Source organism: Giraffa tippelskirchi, chromosome 14 (assembly GCF_054371585.1).
Source record: "Giraffa tippelskirchi isolate mGirTip1 chromosome 14, T2T-mGirTip1v1.2.pri, whole genome shotgun sequence".
NCBI classification, from domain to species: domain Eukaryota; kingdom Metazoa; phylum Chordata; class Mammalia; order Artiodactyla; family Giraffidae; genus Giraffa; species Giraffa tippelskirchi.
In genome coordinates, this window is record NC_137288.1 from 16,892,532 (window position 1) to 16,912,357 (window position 19,826).

At 42.1% G+C, this 19,826-nt stretch overlaps 1 long non-coding RNA gene across 3 annotated transcripts in view; it reads right to left on the reverse strand.

Annotated features, from left to right (window-relative positions):
• Positions 1 to 18,859, reverse strand: part of LOC145534309 (uncharacterized) — a 36,037-nt gene extending 17,178 nt beyond the window's left edge. For all 3 annotated transcript variants that reach the window (XR_014074452.1, XR_014074451.1, XR_014074450.1), the window contains exons 1-4: positions 18,595 to 18,859; positions 16,813 to 17,011; positions 2,911 to 3,056; positions 1,264 to 1,467 (exon numbers count right to left, since the gene is read on the reverse strand). This is a non-coding gene — a long non-coding RNA (uncharacterized LOC145534309). The remainder of the gene's footprint in view (positions 1 to 1,263; positions 1,468 to 2,910; positions 3,057 to 16,812; positions 17,012 to 18,594) is intronic.
• Between the last annotated feature and the right edge of the window lie 967 nt (positions 18,860 to 19,826).

Below are 19,826 nucleotides of genomic sequence, written 5' to 3' on the forward strand. Positions count from 1 at the left end.
AGGGAAAGGGAAAGGGAAGTCGCTCAGTCGTGTCCGACTCTTTGCGACCCCGTGGACTGTAGCCTACCAGGCTCCTCCGTCCATGGGATTCTCCAGGCAAGAATACTGGCGTGGTTTGCCATTTCCTTCTCCAGGGGATCTTCCCGACCCAGGGATCGAACCCAGGTCTCCCGCATTGGAGGCAGACACTTTAACCTCTGAGCCACCAGGGAAGTCCGGAGTGACAAAAGAACTCTGTAATTATCATTTACACACCTGGTTATGTGTAGTATTCATAGAAACACAGTTTTAACCACTACAAATGGTAACATTTAGCACAATGTTTTTGAAGGAAATAACTATAGTCAAATGCAGTCAGACTTTTCATAAAGTTGAGACGCGAGAGCAAGGACAGAGTGAAATGACATCTTGGTAGAGGTGAGGATGGGCTTCCCTGGTGGCTCAGATGGTAAGACTCCACCTGCAAATGCAGGAGACCTGGGGTCGATCCCTGGATTGGGAAGATCTTAGAGGAGGGATAGGCTATCCACTCCGGTATTCTTGGGCTTCCCTGGTGGCTCAGACGGTAAAGAATCTGCCTGCGATGAGGGTGACTTGGGTTCGATCCCTGGGCTGGGAAGATCCCCTGGAGAAGAAAAGGCTACCCACTTCAGTATTCTGGCCTGGAGAATTCCATGGACTGTGTAGTCCATAGGGTCAAAACAGTTGGACACGACTGAGAGACTTTCACAGACAGAGATGAGGATGGTGCTTAATATCACAATGGTTACAGTGGTTGTGTGTTGGACATAAATGCCCAAGTTCCATAGCAGAAGCACAGTTTAAACACTCGTGTGCCAAGTCAGTATGCCTGGGGGCTGTGTGTGTACATATAATACAGTAATGCCTAAGTCCTGTACCACCATCATTGTGAAATTTGTGTGTCCCCTTATTTGTAAATGTTACAAAATCCAAATGATTCATCAACATCAGAGAACATACTTAGAGAAATGGCAGCACTTGGTTGCAATTTTTCAAACTATGTACTATAGTGTCAGCTCTCCCCACAACAAATTAGTCTTTTGCAGGAAGCATGAAAGAAATGATATTAATAACCTAGGGACTTTTTAAGATTTCCTGCTAGTTGGCTTTTAGTTTGAGCTTTTAATAAAGTAGAACATTACTAGCTTTATCAATTTCTTAGAATCAGCATTAAAAAAAACCCAAATACCATTTCTTGAGCTTTTACAGGACTTCTCTTTTCATGTTAATACAAGCTCTTACCCTGGTCTCTCGTGCACACCCTGAGAAGCAAACTCCATAACGAGGCTCTGGGAAAGCTTGAGTGGCCCCTTGGACCGTAACCTACTATGAGGCCCGTGGGCATCTTTGTCTTGTTGTCTCTCCATGTGTCTACGTTTAAAATCCATCTGGTTTCTTATAACTCATTAGCTTATTTTATGACAAATGACTGAAAGAAGTCAATTTCTAGAAAGAAAAAAATTACCTAAAATTATATTGAGACTCTGGGATTATAAATATTACAAGGTTAATACTAATGAGAAAAGAACATGAAAGACCGTTTAAAACAATCCCTTCTCCATTTGAGCAATACTAATTAATCATAGCATTATTATCAACACATTGAAATAAAACCCTCCCCCTCAGCTTAACTATCCTCATGGATCATTCCTTGTTGCTGAGAAATAAAGATCTTCCCCACTAAGCAGGCTGATAAGAAAATGATTACAACAGGGTGCCTTGTCTATGTCACATATTCAGGCAAACAGTCTCAGTGATCATAAAAATATGCCACTTTAGAAATCCCTTGGATTGAGCTTAGATTCAGTGTCAGTGTACAAAATTCAAATTCTGAGTCATATTGCGGGTGGTCCTAAATTAAGCGTGGAATTTAGATTCTTCACCTGTGGTAGCACCCTATTTTTAAAGTAATATTTCAATTAAAAATGAAAGTAGAGATATTATATGGTACAGGAAACTATATTCAATATCCTGTGATAAATGATAATTGAAAAATGTGAAAAATAATGTATATATATGTATAACTGAATCACACTGCTGTACAGCAGAAACTAACACAATGTTGTAAATCAACTATACTTCAAAAAAATTTTTAAAAATGAAGGTATGAAGAACAGCCAAATATTTAATTTAGTATAAAAATAAAAGATAGAAAAGGCACAATGGTTACTTTTTCTCTGGCATCATATGTTTATGTGTTTATTTACATTTTTTAAATTTATATAAATTTTTCTTGGTCATTGATTTACAAGTGTGTGCTTTTTCAGTATACTACTGATGTAAATACAAACGTTGACAGGAAACACAAGATGTGAAAACAACTTTAGAGTTGTATGAACTCTTTAGAGTAGAGAGAACACTTACCCCTGTTCACTATGGGATTGGAATTTAGCAAGGACAGCCTTCTGTGACATAACATTGCCCTTTCCAGGGGAACTGTCCTAAGCCCATGTTGGTAATCTACTCTGAGGGTCAGACAGGGGTCAGATCTTTCTCTATCTGGTGTTCATGTCCTAGAAAATTCAAGAGAATTCAGTTTTCATTTATGAGGGAAAAGGTGTCATTTCAAGGCGTTACTTGCCTGAGGACAAAGTAAATCCACTTAAAAATATTTTTGAATAATTAAAACATATATTCGAGGGCAATCAGCATCTGACAAAATTCAGTTCCACATCCACAGATGGGCTTACACAGGCCATGGCTGAGCTCGACCTGATTCCTCACAGTGCACCCTCCTGAATACAAACCACACGTCCTGCAGGAGCAAAACCGGGCTGTGTGGAGGCAGAGGGCCGAGACTTCCTCCTCGGTGCATCGAGAGATGTAAACCAGGAAAACACTGAAGAATATCTAAACGCTTATGTCAGCGTGTCTGAGTGTGCTCCATACCTGGGAGTCTAACAGGAAAGATGAAAGTGTGCTCTTTGCTCGTGTAGTCATAATCACAAATGCTCACGATACAATTGACACTGTTAATTCCTTTGATCCCTTATGTCTGTAGTATTAGGACGATGCTTCCACATTCACACAGTGTCCTGAAAAATAAACACATAATAATGACGTATCCATCCCTTGAAAAAGATTTTCTATCTCTTTCTGAAAAGTTTTTATGTAGATGTTTAATAAAGTCACAACCGAGATGTGCTCTTTGACATGCATTGAAAATGTCCAACCCAAAGCCCGGATTAGCTTTGCATCATTGAGATAACGGACTGCATTTTGATTAGTGGTACACTCGCCTGGAACCCTAGATTGGACACTTTCAGAAAAGAAGAATAACTGAGATTGGAAACTGTCTGTTCTTACCAGAGATGGAGAGAGGGAGGTCTGCCTACTTTGTAGAATTAAGACAGGACTCTGGGTATGTACATATCAGGCTTTGGGCCACGGCAAAAGAATTTCAAGTGTGGTTTCATTTTAACCTGATCATAACACTGTAATAACTCAGGATTCAAGATAACACACTAAAAACTATTTCCACTCTCCTCTGCCCGGATTTTAGGATAATTCCTCCCTTTGGACTTTGGGAATCATTCCCTTCCTTTAGCAACTCTCCAAAAGAATTCTCACTGCCTGCAGTGACACCTACTGCTGGCAGAATTGTTCTACCTGGGGATGGAGACAGACCACAGAATGCCAGCTGGGAACGTGAAGATGAAGTGATCGGATGTGAACACAAACTGATCCTTATTACCCGGAAATACAGTTCCTAATAAAACCAGTGCTGGTTCTGGGGCCAATCCTGCAGCTGGAAGTCAGTGCATTTTGTCTGAAGCGTAGCACTGAACCCAGAACCCCGGATTTCCTTCCCCACCAACAAAGGGCGTGTGCTGTGTCTGGGAGCCTCTGTTCCTTCTTTCCTCCGGGCTTCCCCAGCCCGGCCACACAGCTCCCTGAACTCGGCCCATGGAAGGGGCCCTGCCCTGCCTCAGGATAAACCACTACCTGATTAGCAAAATAATTATTCCAACTGCCTCCACGTTCTGGATAGTGTTAAGAGGTTTTTTTTTCCAACAAAACAATGTTAATTTTCTCTTAGAACATCTGTGACGCATTCACAAAACTGCTAAATTAAGACAATATTATTTTAAATCACTATCTTTGCTGCCTTCTCAACCTTAGAAAATGGTAGCAAATATTTAAATTTAAAACTGTGCTTCCCAAGCTATTCACTGGAATTCTGCCATTTCCAATGTGCAGGAATACATCTGTAGTCAGTTTTTCTCCTTATATGTTTTAAAGGCAAATCATAAACAACAACACAACAATATTTCTAAAAAAGAAATGGATAAAAATTTAAAGTGAGCATCCTATAAACATTCACTTGGTAAAGCCACAGCCATCTCTGGGGTTATTTTCCTAAATATTAGACCGTAGACATTGCACTGCCCTCCATTCACCGGGTTTCAGGAATTCAGCTGGATTCAGTTCCATTCATCATTGACATATCATCCAGTATTGGGGAGGATAACTCTTTTCCTATGATGTGTGTCTCAAAGAAACCACTTTTTAAAGAAGATAGAAGGGATTTCACTTGCTATATTTCCAATAGGATGCACAATGAATTACTTCTCATTTTTGCTTTGACAAAATCAGAATGTGGGAATATTCAAATTCATGTTAGTTTTTTTTTTTCTGCTGGCTATTTAATAAGCTGACACATATACAGATATATTTTATGAGTATAGCATATACTAGGCGTGTATAAATCTCAGATATATAAAGCAGGAGCACTAAACATAATTTAAACAAGTAATAAGAGCCCTCATTTCCCCACACAGCGCATACAATTGCAGCTATGATAGAACCCATCACTGCTGCATTGAAGTAATATGACTTAGTTTTGAATTGCTGTCCTTAAAATCTGACAATGGAAAACTAGTCCTCAGCATCCATCAAGGCAATCACGAAAGTTAAGAAGAAGTTACTTTCTGAGAACAAATTATTGTTTGTTACTCCATAGTGCCACCACATGGAGTGATATTCGAATATAATTCAAGTGTTTTAGGCTCAAGAAGCTGTCTGTAAATAATACTCTGGAAACCTCAGTCAGGCAGCGGAGAGAGAGTGCTCTAATCTCCTCCCTGGTGTGTGAAGTTCAGAATGCTTCCTTGTGAAAACAGAGATGTCCCATTTCTAAGAGCACGAATGCACTGTAGTAAAAGCAGAAGAGGCAAACCGCTTTATTCCATCCATAAAAAGAGAACCATTTGGTAAAAGGATGCATTGCACATTTTCTATTTAAATCAGTTTATAAGAAGCAGATGTTAAGCTTTCCTGGATACGAAAAAAAGGAGTTATAAATGAATTAAACCAATTTTTCAGTAGATCTCTGACTCTCCCTTCTCAGTGCATTTGTGGTTTTAGTAATCACTGAGATTCAAGGTTAGGTTAACAATGTAAATGGTTTTATCACCTATTCTTTAAAATCTCAGGGGCCAGTTTAGGAAAGACCACCAAATTCAAAGCTGGTTTTTAAAACGTAAACCTACATAGGTTCCAAATCACATTAACAAGAGCATCTTCAGAATAAAAAGTCACCACAGGAAAGCATCTTTGAAAAACACAGCAGAGGCTTAAATTCTATGTTCTAATAAAGTGTCTGTGATTTCAGATTTCATGATCTCTGTCAATTGGCTGTAAAGTATAAATTGCAATTCAAGCAAGTTTGAGAGTGTTTTCCCTTTTTTGTAGGGGAAGTTGGTATAAATTGTGAGGGTGTTTAACATCCAAGCCTCCTCTGGGAAGGGGTCAGGTTTCTGACAAGGCCCTGTTTCCCTCCCTCCCAGAACCCCACATGGTTCAGCACGTTTAGGGAGCTTTCCATCGTAATTGTCTGTAAAAGAGCTTTAATCCAACCACAGCCCTGGATGGCCTCAGCAGAGGCCTTTGTGCTCAGCCGAGTGCAGGCCGAGGGTGCGAATGCTGTGGACTCCAGGATGGTTGCACTGAGCTCATTCTTAACGATCTCCACTCAGCTACTAACTTCAACACTATTTTTTCCTGAGACTGCACTAATGAATCCAATAAATAAAGCATTGTATCACCCATCCAGAATGGACATTAATTTTAGAACAAAACATTAATCAATTTAAATTTATGTACTAATGCAGACACAATCAATTTCAACTTCTTATGACAATTAGCAAAGCTTTTGCTACATCCCCGGAACACACTGACCCATCAATTATGGTTTGCATCAAAGTAATGCTAATGACACCTCCTTCTTCCTTAGGCTGTCGGCACCCACCTGATTGGTCCATTCGAATGCAGCAAATCAATTAATATAAATTATACATGCACGGAAAGATGGGTTAATATCATAAGTTAATTTAATTAATTGTGTTTGATTAAATGAGGTCCTTTCATTAGCCCACTTAGCCATGAACCATATATACATCATCATAATCCTTTTACAAGCCCCACCGCCCAGACGGAGACCTGACATCAGAGCATATTCAAATCACCAGCCTCAGCCATGCAGACCTCCCTGCATAATTAACAACTCAACGAGCTGCAGTCACTTAAGCTGAAAAGAAAACTGTTCACATCAACCTCTCTGATACTGTTTAAATTGAAGATGTCACGGGTAAAACAAAGGTGAACAGACAATGGTAATTAAAAATTAAAAAGGACAAGGGGAGTTTGCAAGTGATGGCAGTGCATGGAAAGAGGGCTGGGCCCCGGTTCAGAGAAGCCCCACGGAGCCTGTGGGCATGCGGCCCTTTCTGGGAGGGTGCGATGTGGACGGCCTGCAGGACTCGGAGAAGTCGGACACACTTTACAGGGAGGGTGGACGACGGCCGAGCTCAGAAGCCAGAAGCGACTCTATCAGGGACAAATGGAATTGTCGCTTGATGCTGCCCAAAGCCGCCCTTTGTCCAGATCCCGGGGTGGACGGGAGGTGCGAGGCGTCCTGACGGGGCCCTGACATTTGCTCCCCCGCGTGTCTCAACCGCGGCCAAGTCAGGTGTCACACCAGGTCCCACCCAGGAGCCCGCCACGCCGCTGCCACCCGGCCCGCCTCTGAGGGCCAGTTCCTTAAATGGATTTTCCTCCAGATGACATGACAGAGCCTTGACATAAAATATAGGGATGTCTGCTGGAAGTTATTCATTCCTTCCTGGTTCGATGCACAACCTTCCAGGGATGGTTTTAATTCACACTGATCCTCGAGTATAACAAATAGTGCGGCTGTGTTTCAGAGACAGAACCGGGGCCGCATTGCAGAGGGAAGTTACCAGATGCAAAATGGAAGGGGCAGGCGGTGTTGCCCAGGCTGCGGCCACAGGAGCCCGCGAAGGGCAGTGTGAGAGCAGTTAGGCAGAAGATCCCAAAGCCCACTAATAAAAGTACCCTTCAGGCACAGGGGGTGATGTCCGCGTTTGCAGCTACTTGTCGGAATTGCTCCTTGCATTTTGGACATTTGGATACAGATGTCACAGCAAGATACATAGCGCCTGGACTTAGGGGCATTTGTACCATCTTTAGATAACTATCTAGCAGTCACCAACATAAATAATAGTACATCAAAGGCAGATAAAAACATTTCAAATGGGATCAATCCTCATCCACAGACGCATTCAGTTAACAATGTCTGAGAAATATAACCACAGCTGGATGAAGAAGAGGGACAAATATGGCTTAAAAAGTGATATGTCTTGGCAACAAGAAATGACCTGCTCCTTTTCATGCCAGCTGAGGAAGGCAGTCTCTTTCTAGGGAGATAAACTGACGCAAACACAAGCTCACGCGCACATGGGCACGGCCACATCGGAGATACTGAGAGTGGCCATGCTGTCCATGCAGGTGACATAGCTCCACCGCCACGCTGATACAGCCCGCCTGTGCATAGGGACAGGCCCTCTGCAGGCGCGGGGACCCTGGAGCTCGCCCGTGGCACAGGTGCGGCTCGGGCTCCAGATGTCCCGCTCCGGCCCCGCCGGCCGTGTGGCTACGGGCTGCCACGACGCCTGTCGTCGTCCTCAGTGACGGGAAGTGGCACTTCTGTCCCAGGGCTGATGCAGGCTCTAGGTCAGCTTAGAACAGAGCCTGGGACACCTTTGGCCCCAAAGTCACATTTGCTTATATTGTTATCATTTCTTGTGTCTCCTTTTATCTCCCAGCACAGATGATAGCAGCCTCGGTGACCCCAGGCTGAGCGATGTCAGGCGTGTTGTGTGTGACCCTGTGACTCAGGAGGACGAAACGATGTCAAGCATGTTGTGTGTGACCCCGTGACTCAGGAGACGACCACCCCCCTTCCTTGCTCAGTGTCTGCGCCGCCCGCCCTCTGCCTCCCACCGCCTCCTGGCTCCTGGGTCTGGACCCTGGGATGCATTTCTCTTCCTGGGCCCGGTCGATCCCAGGACCATCCTTCTCATGGCAGATGGCTCGAGTGTGAGAGCCTCAGACAGCAGACACACACCCAGCGCCCCTGCTTCCTGCTGGCTCCCATCCCGGTGATCGGGTAGTCACGTGGAGGGGCCACGTGGACAGACCACCAAGGCCACCGCAGGTAGGGTGGCATCCTCAGCTTAAAGGGAGGACAAGGAGGGGAAGGTGAATGTTCGCAGACCACCCCTCAGAGGCCCACCATTATCATATTAGAAAAGTCAGCGAGCATTTGGCATCTAGAACCTTCCCAATCACCCTGGAATTCTGAGAAGTGTTTCCACATCTTTTTTCCCCATTACGCCAAGCCCATAGCAAGTTTTAAAACATGAACTCAGCCCCCAACTAAAATAAATAAATTAAAAAAAAAAAAAAAAAGAAAATGAAATGTTCTCAAATTGACTTGAGTTAATATAAAAAGAAAATATGAGCTTTCTAATGAAATACTGTAAATTAAAAAGAACATAGGATTTCTTAAATTGAAAAAAAAATAAAATAAAATAAAACATGAACTCAAATACATTATTTTCAATGAAATAATAAAATGATGAATAAATGAGTGAATCAAGGGATAAAAACATCCATCTTAAGTGGTTCTGTTCCCCTGGATACACAATGTTGTAGAACTTTGAGAGTTATTTTAAACTCTTATTCATAACATGTCCCTCCCAATAACAGCTTTGTTCAGCTGCCTAAATCTTAAGGGTGTAATACATCTTTCAAGAAGATAATTCAAATACAGGGTATTACTTTTTTTTTTTTAAAAAATAAACTGTGATTGAAATAGACCTTAAGGATTTAGGGAAACTAATTTGAGAGTTTATGTTCAATCTATTAAAACAATAAAAATCATCAAAAATTTAATTTAAAATTAGAGACTAGAGTTCTTTTTACCCAGAAACAATCCAGTGCTTTTTCAGGAGTTCCTTCCCAACACTTCACTCCATCAATTTCTTTCTAGTGGAAATGACTTACTGTGGCATGGTCATTTTTCAGAATCTAGAATCTGAGGAATTCTCACATGGCCCTAAATGCAGTTCCTTTCCTGCTTGCCCAGCATGACGAATAATTTAAAATGAGGAAGTAAAATCAGTGACTATTAGCTTGGAGTTTGCAGATCACACATGGGGAAAGAAAACTAATAAAAAATATGTATGACGTCTGGAAAGTTTCACTTCTGTTGACAAAAGCACACCGGCGTGTCTGTGTCTGAGAGCCTGAAACATCCTCCCCAGCAATAATAAGCCCAGGTTTCCTCCCCAGCAGGGGGAACGGAGACAGCTGTAGAGAAACAAAGGGTGTATGAATTCCAAATAAAATTGCTGAATTAAGTCTTAAAATGAAGATTCTCAAATGCAGAATACAGGAGGTGTTCTAGGGGAGAAAAAGCTCGATCTGATCTTATGTCATAAGGCACAGCTTAAATAAAAGATAATGCAAATGAACCCGCAGTTCTGTGCGGGAAGCAGCAATAAAGGGGGTGCCTCCAGGAGCAGAGTGAGTGTGTGCACGAGCAGAAATGTGAAGGTAGCACCCGGGCTGTTTTGTGGAGCTGCTGCGCATTTAAGGTGGAAAACAGTCCAAGGTCCTCCCAGCTCTTGCGGTCACGAATGTGGCTGTGGACCTCTGAGCTGACTCGGCGCCCCAGAAAGGCAGAGACAAACTGGAGATGGCTCAGGTGCCCAAGTAGCTGAGTTTAGCTATTTCCAGAAGATGCATGGATCTCCAGTTGGTACCATCACCAGGGGCCACCTGGACCCCGTGGGAGCCTCAGAGGATTCCCCTGGCATGAGCTCATAGAGGGCAAAGCCACCTTCAACACTCGGGCCCATCTCAGGAGCCGCATCTTCTGTCCAACACCAGGAATACTGGAGTAAGTTGTTTGAAAGAGCAGCTACAAGATGATCAGCCTAAGAGAAGCAAGTCAGACAAAGACAAATATCATATGATATCACTTGTATGCGATGAAGCTAAAAACGGACACAGATGAGTTTATTTACAAAACAGAAATAGATTTGCAGGCTTAGAAAACCAACTTATGGTTACCAAAGGGGAAAGAGGGGGGATAAACTGGAAGTTTGTGATTAACAGACATACGTACTACTACATATAAAATAAGCAGAAGCGATCTACTGCACAGCACAGAGACTCAGTGTCTTATCATACACCTGGAATTGCCACATGTTGTAAATCAACTATACTTCAATAAGAATGTTTTAAAAAGAGTAGTCACTCTGATGCTGCCTTTTCTCTGTGAAGGACACCGTAACCCATCCGCTAACCCAACTCACAGAGAAATAGCACAACCCTGTTCCCCCAACTTTGATTGGTCCCATAAATATCAGAAGCTCTTCCACAGGAGGATGCCTGTTGCATTCAAATCAAAGGGATCTTCTGTCTGTGGGGTGACCAGACACAGGCCCTTTTTCAAAACCAGAGAAGCTCTGAGGACCTAGGGTACAGAAATCTCCATGAATTATTTAAACAGCATTTCTGGGTTAAATGGTCATTTTATTTAGGAAAAATATGTTAACTTCTTGCAAACCCAGGGTTTGCTGAACACAGTTTGAGAAATGTGTACTCTCATTTTTCTTTACTAGTCTAGCTAAAGTTTTATCAGTTTTAATTTTTTTCAAAAACAACCTTTGCCTTTCTTATTTTTCTCCATTTTTATTTTCTACTTCATTATATTCTGTACGAGATTCCCTGGTGGCTCAGCTGGTAAAGAATTCACCTGCAATGCTGGAGACCCGGGTTCGATCCCTGGGTTGGGAAGATCCCCTGGAGGAGGGCATGACAATCCCCTCTAGTCTTCTTGCCTGGAGAATCCCATGGATAGAGGAGCCTGGCAGGCTACAGTCCATGGGGTCTCAGAGTGGGACATGACTGAACGACTAAGCATGCATATTCTATATATTCTGCTATTACATTCTTTCTTTAGCATTTTGTAGCTGTTGTTTAATTTATCTTTCTGTTATGACTCCTGATGTTACATCTTAGATTTTAAACCTATTCTTTATAATAGAAATCTTTGGAAAGATTAACTTTCCTTTAAGAATTGCTATTGATACTGCAAATTTGGATATACTATTTTTCATTATTATTTAGCTCAAAATATGTCCTAATTGCTTGAGATTTTGTTGAATTTTTATATTTCTTAGAAGTTTCTTGCTTAATTTTCAGATGGCTGGTGATTTTAAAAATATTTCATTCTTGTTTTCTACTATAATTCTGTTGAGGTCAGACTCTATGCTTTCAATCCCTTTACATTTATTGAGACCTACTTTATGGCATCATATATGGTCTATATCAGTGAATGCTCTATTCACTTGAAAATATATACTTGCCATTGCTGTGTGGGAATCTATTTACATCAATTAGGTCAAGTTTGTTCACACTGATGTCATCTATATCCTTAATGATTTTGTCTGTTTACTTGTTTTAATTATGAAGAAAGAGGTATTAAAATCTTCAACTGTAATTGAGGATTTGTCTACTTCTCCATTTAATTCTATTTTGCTTCAAATGTTTGAAGCACTGATGTTATCTTATTATATCTTCTTGATGTAGTCAGGTTTTTTCTTTAAAAATAAATATATTTTGTTGGCACCCTTTTTACCTGGATGTTAGTATAGCTATCCCAGTTTCACTATACTAAGTGTTTACAGAGTAAAATTCTCCATATTTTTACTCTTGGCATTTCTGCATCTTAAAGTGTGCCTCCTACAAATTACACATAATTTGGTCTTGCTTTCTTACCTATTCTGACAACCACTTCCTTTAACTCTAGTATCCAGTTTGAACATTTAGTGTGATAATTGATTGGATTGGGCTGAAGCTTACCAACTTAGTATTTGTTTTCTTTTGCTCCCTGATTCTTTGTTCCTTTTCTGCCTTCTTTTCAGATAATCAAGTAATTTTTAGTACTGAATTTTGTTTTAGCTATTTTTGTCCTTTTGTTAAGTGCTTGCTTTGGGGATGAAGCTCACTTGTCATGGTCATTGCCAAATGAACCAACATACATTTAATGTAAGAATCTTACAACATGGCCACCTTTTGTGATACACCTAATATTGTGATACACCTCACCTTTACATTTGTTATAGGCTTCAAACTATATTGTTTTAGTTTTTATTATCTGCTTTGTGTGTTAGTTGCTCAATCACGTCCGACTCTTTGCAACTCCATGGACTGTAGCTCACCAGGCTCCTCTGTCCATTGGGTTCTCCAGGCAAGAAAACCAGAGTGGGTTACCATTATTTACTTTAAGGAATCACTTTACTTTTAAAAGACATTTAAAAGGAAAGAAAGACTTAAGAAAATATTTCTTTATATTTACACATATGTTTATAATATCCAGTTTCTAATATACAATCATTCCTGTAGCTCCTTATTTTAACGTGACATTGTTTTGCTCCTGATGGAAGAATTTTCTGAAGCATTTCTTACATTTCAGGACAGCTGGCAACAAATTCTTTAAGTTTGTATATATGAAAATGTCTGAATTTTGCTGAATATTTGAAATACATGTTCGATAGACATTAGATTCTAAGTTGGCAGTGTTTTCTTCAGCCTTTGAAAGAGTTTCCTCCATCCTGGCGCCCCCAAGGTCAATAAGCCCTAGGGTTTTGTCATCATTGTCATCATTTGTTTTGTTTCAGTCTTTTTTCTCCCTGTGATGGGGTTGGATACTTTCCACTCATCTGTCTTCAAGTTCACTGATTCATCCTGCAGTTGTGTCTCACCTTCTATTGATCCACCTAAAGGATTTTGTATTTCAGGCACTATATTTTTTAGTTATAGCATTTCCTGTTTTCCAGTTTATAATTTTTATAGCCCTCATATCTCTTCTTAAATTCTCCATTATTACACTTATTTTATCTTTTTACTCACTTTTTATATAGTCTCCTTAATAAATCTAGCATAGGTATTTTAGGGTTGTTATTCATCAATTCCAAAATCTGGGAGATTTGTAGGTCTGTAAATATTGACTGCCTTTTCCCTTCACTATGAATTTCATGTTTCGATTTATTTGTTTAGTTAATTAATTTGTTTGTTTTCATTGTGTACTAGGTATTGCAAATGATACTTTGTAAAGACTCTAGATTCTGTTATCTTTCTGTAAAAATTGTTATTTTTCTAGCAAGCAATTAAATTATCAGTGGATCTCTTATCACTTGCAAGTGAGTTGTTTTTGCAGTTTATTTCAGTAGGTCTATTTTGATTTACCTCTTTGTCTTAACATCTTAGCATCTCAATCCCAGAGCATGATCTTACTCATAGGTCTTAACTCTCTTTGGGATCTAATGTAAAATCTGAAATATTTAGGAGATCCCTAAAATTTGGCCAGGGCTGAAGCTCTGGCTCCCCCTCACAATCAGCTCCTAAAGATTTCCCCTGACTTTTGAGCCTCCTGGCTGATACTTTAACACAAAACCATGAAGACCTTATCCTTTGCCCGTGCAGTTCAGGAGTGAGCAGTGACTTGAGGGAAGTTTGCACTCAGAGTTAGGGGCTGGCTTCTTCCTCCTTCCTGGGATTCTTCCTGTTCAGATCAGCAGCTCTGGATTCCCTCAAATGTAACTTCCAACTCCTAGCTCTAAAGTACAGATGTCTCTTGCTTGGACTGTATCCTCCAGGAACTAGAAAACCTGGTGTTTGTCCTACAGGGAAGACAGAAAAACATGGATCTCTCTTCTATCGTTCTCTTCTTTCAGTGCTATGGTTCTCTTCAGTTTCTGCTGTTTTGGGTAACACTTAAGTGCCTTTAAATAGTTGATTCTGTAAATAATTTGTCCAGATTTTATAATTGTGGCTGGCAGAGGAGTTAATCTGATAAAACCCACTTATCTCCTGAACAATCTTTAGAATTTGGAGAATTGCGAGCAGTTACCATTTATTTTATGAAGAAGAAACGAGTGTCTCTTCCCTCAAAGCTAGTCCACATCCCACCCACCAGCCTCTGATGCTTCTCTTGATCTAAGACTCCTTGGCCACTCTGAGCCCTTGTGTTTAGTCTCCGACTCTTGCCTAAGTTTGCACTGACATAGAGATGACTAGATGGACAGGAAGGTGACAGAAGTTGTGTTTAGGGCATGGGTGGCTTGGTATTGATTTTATATATTTTTCAGAAGATACTTTCTACAAAAATTGGAGTTAGACAGACTTTGGTGTTTACGTGTGTGTGAGTGTTTGCTGTGTTTTAATCGCTAAGTTATGTCTGACTCTGAGACCCCAAGGACTATAGCCCACCAGGCCCCTCCTTCCATGGGATTTCTCAGGCAGCAATACTGGAGTAGGTTGCCATTTCCTTCTCCAGGGAATCTTCCCAACCCAGAGATCAAGCCCGTGTCTCCTGCATCTTCTGCATTGGCGGGTGTATTCTTTACCGCTGAGCCACCAGGGAAGCCCGTAAGTGTGTTTGTATGTGTGAATTTTATCAAGTTTGCCATTGCTTTGTCATTTACTACAAATTACTAATATTCCTGAGATTTCTCATTAGACACTAAAGTCCAAGTTATCCTTTATCCACGACAGCTAAGATCATTATAAAGATTCCCATTGTACAGACAAATAATTAGAAAGGTTGTGTAACTTTCTAAACAAGATTTAGAAAGGTTAAATCAAGGTTTAGAAAGGTTGTGTAACTTAGAAAGGTTTGCACAATCTGTGTATGAATCAGAATTAAAATGTTTGCCTTCCAGAGCCTGATTCCAGAATCACTGGCAATATTTTCAGCCTTTCTGCTTTAAATATCCTAGGTGTTCAAAGTTTGACAGCCCCTAAAAAAAAATAATAATTCAAATGCCATTTCATCTCCTTTAGTAATCACTCAGTAAGAAGTATGTTCCACTTTCTGAATTTATAGTAGTTTTTACATGTACTATCAGTTGTGTTATTGAAGTTTATATATTTTTTGACATAAACATTCCTAGAGTGAAATAAAGCTATAAATAAAAGCATAGGATATTCTACAGTGAGGATTTTCTCCGGTTTCTGAGGAGTTGAGGCAGCCCCTTCTCCCCTCCCCCACACCGCCCCTGAGAAATCGCTGGTGGAAACGAAGGTGGGGTTCACCCAGTGGAGGCCAATGTGAGCTACTAGTTATGGTCAGTGTTCATTACTGTATTGTTCTCCCTACGTGGAAACCTAAGCAAATAAAACAACAAATAATTTGGAGAAATTCTTAAGTACTTAGCCCTCTAAGGTTTTCCAAATGTGCTTAAGCATTTTTAATGTACAACAGAGTATATAATTCCTGGAGGTTCACGGAATCCCTGAAAATTGTGAAAAGACACTGCAGATTTCACAAGCAACCTTTCCTCTAACACTTGCTCTAACTCTTCTACTAAAAATTAATAATTATATTAAAAAATGCATCTAACTTTCCATTTACAGCCGTACTGATCCCTAAATCACCACCATAAAAAAAAAAAGAAAATATCTCCATGTTCATGAACCATTCAAAAATAAATTGAACATATGGACATTGAGGGTTGTATTGAGCAAGTTGGGGACACATTTGCTTCCTGAGATAGAAAATTCATTCTGTTGTCACCAAGCAATAACAGCTATTAAATACAGCGTGTAAATATTTTATGAATAAAACTCAATAATTTCAGCAAAGCACAAAACAGATGCTTAATTTATGTAATGACAAGCCCCATCTTTGTTACAGGTTGGCTCACTTCTGCGTTCACATTCAATTTCAAACACAAACCTCTCAGACTCATGTGCTAAAGCTTAGCTAATCTGCTCTCTTTACTAAAGCATGCATAATATGCCTAAGTATTGCTAATTCAGCAGTGAAAAATAAATTACACTTTTAAGCCAAACAATTAACACTCAACTTTAAATGCTGCTTGCTAGAGCAAGTAGACAGAAAGTGTACTGTTCTGAGATGCACCATCTCTGCTGAATACATCAGATGGCATTATATTAATATTTCCTCCTCAAAGGTCTTAAGCCACTTTATTGGTTAGTTCTTCAAAGGACGACATAAATTAAAGAATAGCTGATGAGTTTCATGACACAGAAACTACTCACAAAACCTTCACAAATACCTAGGCACCTAGTAAAATATAGTTTATATTTCACAGGCGGTTAGAATCACCAGAGAACGGTACTCATTAAAAGATGAAAGACGGCACAGAGAGTGAAAAGGGTGAGGCTCCCAGGTTCTTGTGGGCTTTCTGAAGAGCGGATGCAATTCAGGCCCCACTGACCTCGTAGGGTGGAGAACCCCGTCCTTCCTCAGCTTATAAACCCTGCACCCTGTGGGCACCGCCTGCCTCCCCACTTCTGACCGAGGGTCACCCCGCCTCTCCCTAAACGCACCAGCCACGCGGTCTCCTTGCTGCTTTCCCCACCCCCCACGGGGACCAGTGTTTCCATTACCTTCTGTGGCCTCTGTCCCGACTCTCCTGTGATCTGAGACTCACCCTGGCGTGTCTCTCTGGGAGGCCTTTCTTGACCCTCCCATGACCTCTGCCATCAGCACCTCGCCCGCCTCGTGGCTGCACCTGTGGGAGACTGTCTGCAGACCTGCTGCGCCCACAGCCGGACACAGCGCACGGCCCTGGGGGCCCCAGAATGCCTGTTAAAAGCGAGAGAACAGCATGGAAACATGTATATTACCACATGTGAAATAGATGACCAGCCGAAGTTCGATGCATGAAACAGGGCATTCAAAGCTGGTGCTCTGGGACAACGCTGAGTGATGGGGTGGGGAGGGAGGTGGGAGGGGGGTTCAGGATGGGGCACACACGTACACCCATGGCTGATTCATGTCAATGTATGGCAAAAACCACCACAATATTGTAAAGTAATCGGCCTCCAATTAAAATTAATTAATTAATTTTAGAAAAAGTGAGTGCTTGAGGCGCAGGCCAATGCCTCCATTTCAACCAGAATCTGAAACTGCTCACATTTATTTCTGATCGCTGTGATGGAGGCCTGGCTTACAGGTAAGAAGATAAGCCCATGGGTGGAAGCAGTGAGGGGTGGAAACGAGACGCCGCTGGTGCCGCTTCAGAGAACCTGCCCTGCGTGCACAGCCTCACTGTGTTGGGTGGTGGAGCCTAGAGGGCTTCTAGACAGCAACATGTGCCAATATAGCACAGGTGTAAACATACATTGTGCAAAGAAGTCACATTTTGCAAGAGCCTTACCCATGAGTTTCATCTATCTCCTTATTGAGAGACCCGGGCTTCCCTGATAGCTCAGTTGGTAAAGAATCCGCCTGAAATGCAGGAGACCCCAGTTCAACTCCTGGGTCAGAAAGATCCCCTGGAGAAGGGATAGGCTACCCACTTCAGTATTCTTGGGCTTCCCCGTGTGGCTCATCTGGTAAAGAATCTGCCTGCAATCTGGTTTACCTGGGTTCGATCCCTTGGTTGGGAAGATACCCTGGAGAATAAAAGGCTAAGCACTCCAGTATTCTGGCCTGGAGAATGCCATGGACTGTATAGTCCATGGGGTCGCAAAGAGTAGGACACGACTGAGCGACTTTCATTTTCACTTTATTGAGAGGCACACACGTTTATTCCTTCCTTTCGGGTTCAGCCCTGCAGCTGCCTGCAGAGTCCCCAGGAGCAGCCTCCCCCGTCGCATGTGCTGTGACCGGACCCCCGGCGGCACACGTGGGGCCAGCTCCACCTGAGCCAGAGTCGGATGGGCCCCAGGGGACCTTCGCCCCGACGGCTGTCACCTGCGCTCCCGCTCAGCCCGGGGGCCATGGACACTCCATCACCAGCTCCCTTCCTCTGCTGCCCTCCCTGCTCGTCAGCCCTCTGCCCTCCCAAGCCCTCAGAGCCCCCGAGATGTGACTGAAAGTCAGCTCCAGCAGTGATGTCCAAGTATCACTAAGACTCCCTGCCTCCCCACACGGGAGGAGTCAGCACACGTAACACACATGGGAACGGATGTCGTGTAACGCGGGCATCGTGCCTAGAAGCCTGTGTTATGGTTGAGGTGCTGCTGAACGTCTGGAGGGGTGGTCCGTGCACCTTGAATGTGAGACCATCAGGCTGGTTCTAGGAGGAGATGCCGTGGCAGGCGGGAGCAGGGGGCACCACCCTGGGACCCAGCAGAGGCGGGGGCACAACTTTAAATGAAATGGAAACTGTATGGGTCTGACAGGTTCTGACTGAGGGCGCAGCCTTCATTCTGATGACTCACCGAGACTTCCTGGGAGCTGGGAGCTGTGCTGGGCTCTGTGGACCACACTCCATCTCCCCACTCTGGTCCTTCTTGAGTACTGATGAGGATGAAGGACCTGGGGGGAACAGTGGAACTTGAGATCTCAAGCTCCTTTTCCAAGAGTCTTTCTATTCAATTTGATGTGAATCACAGAGCTGTAGCTGTGTGCTGTGCCCAGCTGTGTTCGACCCTCTGCCAGCCCACTAGTCTCCTCGGTCCATGGAATTCTCCAGGCAAGAACACTGGAGTGGGTTGCCATGCCATTCTCCAGGGGCTCTTTCTGACCCAGAGATGGAACCCAGGTTTCCTGCATTGCAGGTGAATTCTTTACTGTCTGAACCACCAAGGGGTACAAGAGTGTGGGCAAAATCTAGTTTTTGCTTTGAAATGAAATATGCATGGTAAATTGAACATAGATACTAACATAACTTTGTAGTGATCTTATTTAAAACACAAGTTTAGGATTATCAATTAAAAAAAAAGAAAATTATTTGTTTAGGCTACTTCTATTGAACTTTTACCCATGGAGGCATAAACATTTTGTTGTTTTGTCCCTTGATTTACTTTTTCTTTGCCTTTTTGACTAGATAGAACAGCACCAGAAGTTACTGGCAGGTACGCTAAAATAAACTCTATGGAAATATTCAACTCAGATAGGTTTGAATAGAAATAAGTCTGAGTTATCAGACATGTCACAAAACCATAAGGGACAGACACAATTTCTTTTTATGACATTCTTGGGCCCAGCAAAGCCTCTGTATTACCGTTTCGGTAGAATCAGGCTTAAATCAGAAATCTCAGAGGCCAGTGCAGTAAAATGCAGTTTATATAGTAGGAGGAAAAAAATCCTCAAAATGATGGTGACAGTGAAGTCATGATAAGCTTCACACATTTATCTTAATAAAGGCACTTACTCTGTTAGGCACTGTTTTGCATGCATATTTACTAATCCTTGCACTAACTCTCCGTTTCATTTTGAACATGGAGAAAACGAGCATTTGAGAGAATAAGTGAATATCCCATGTCTTAGAGCTTGTAAATGAATCTGAATCCAGTTGTGTCTGCACCAAGGGTCCCCACTCTGAACTAACATCTGTGCTCACCCTTAATGCATGTTCACTGTTGTCTGAATTTCTCACCGCGGGACTTAGAGTCACGTGTGATGCGGATTCCAGCTCCTCGCTCTTGCCCACGTGGGTCCTCGTTCTTTT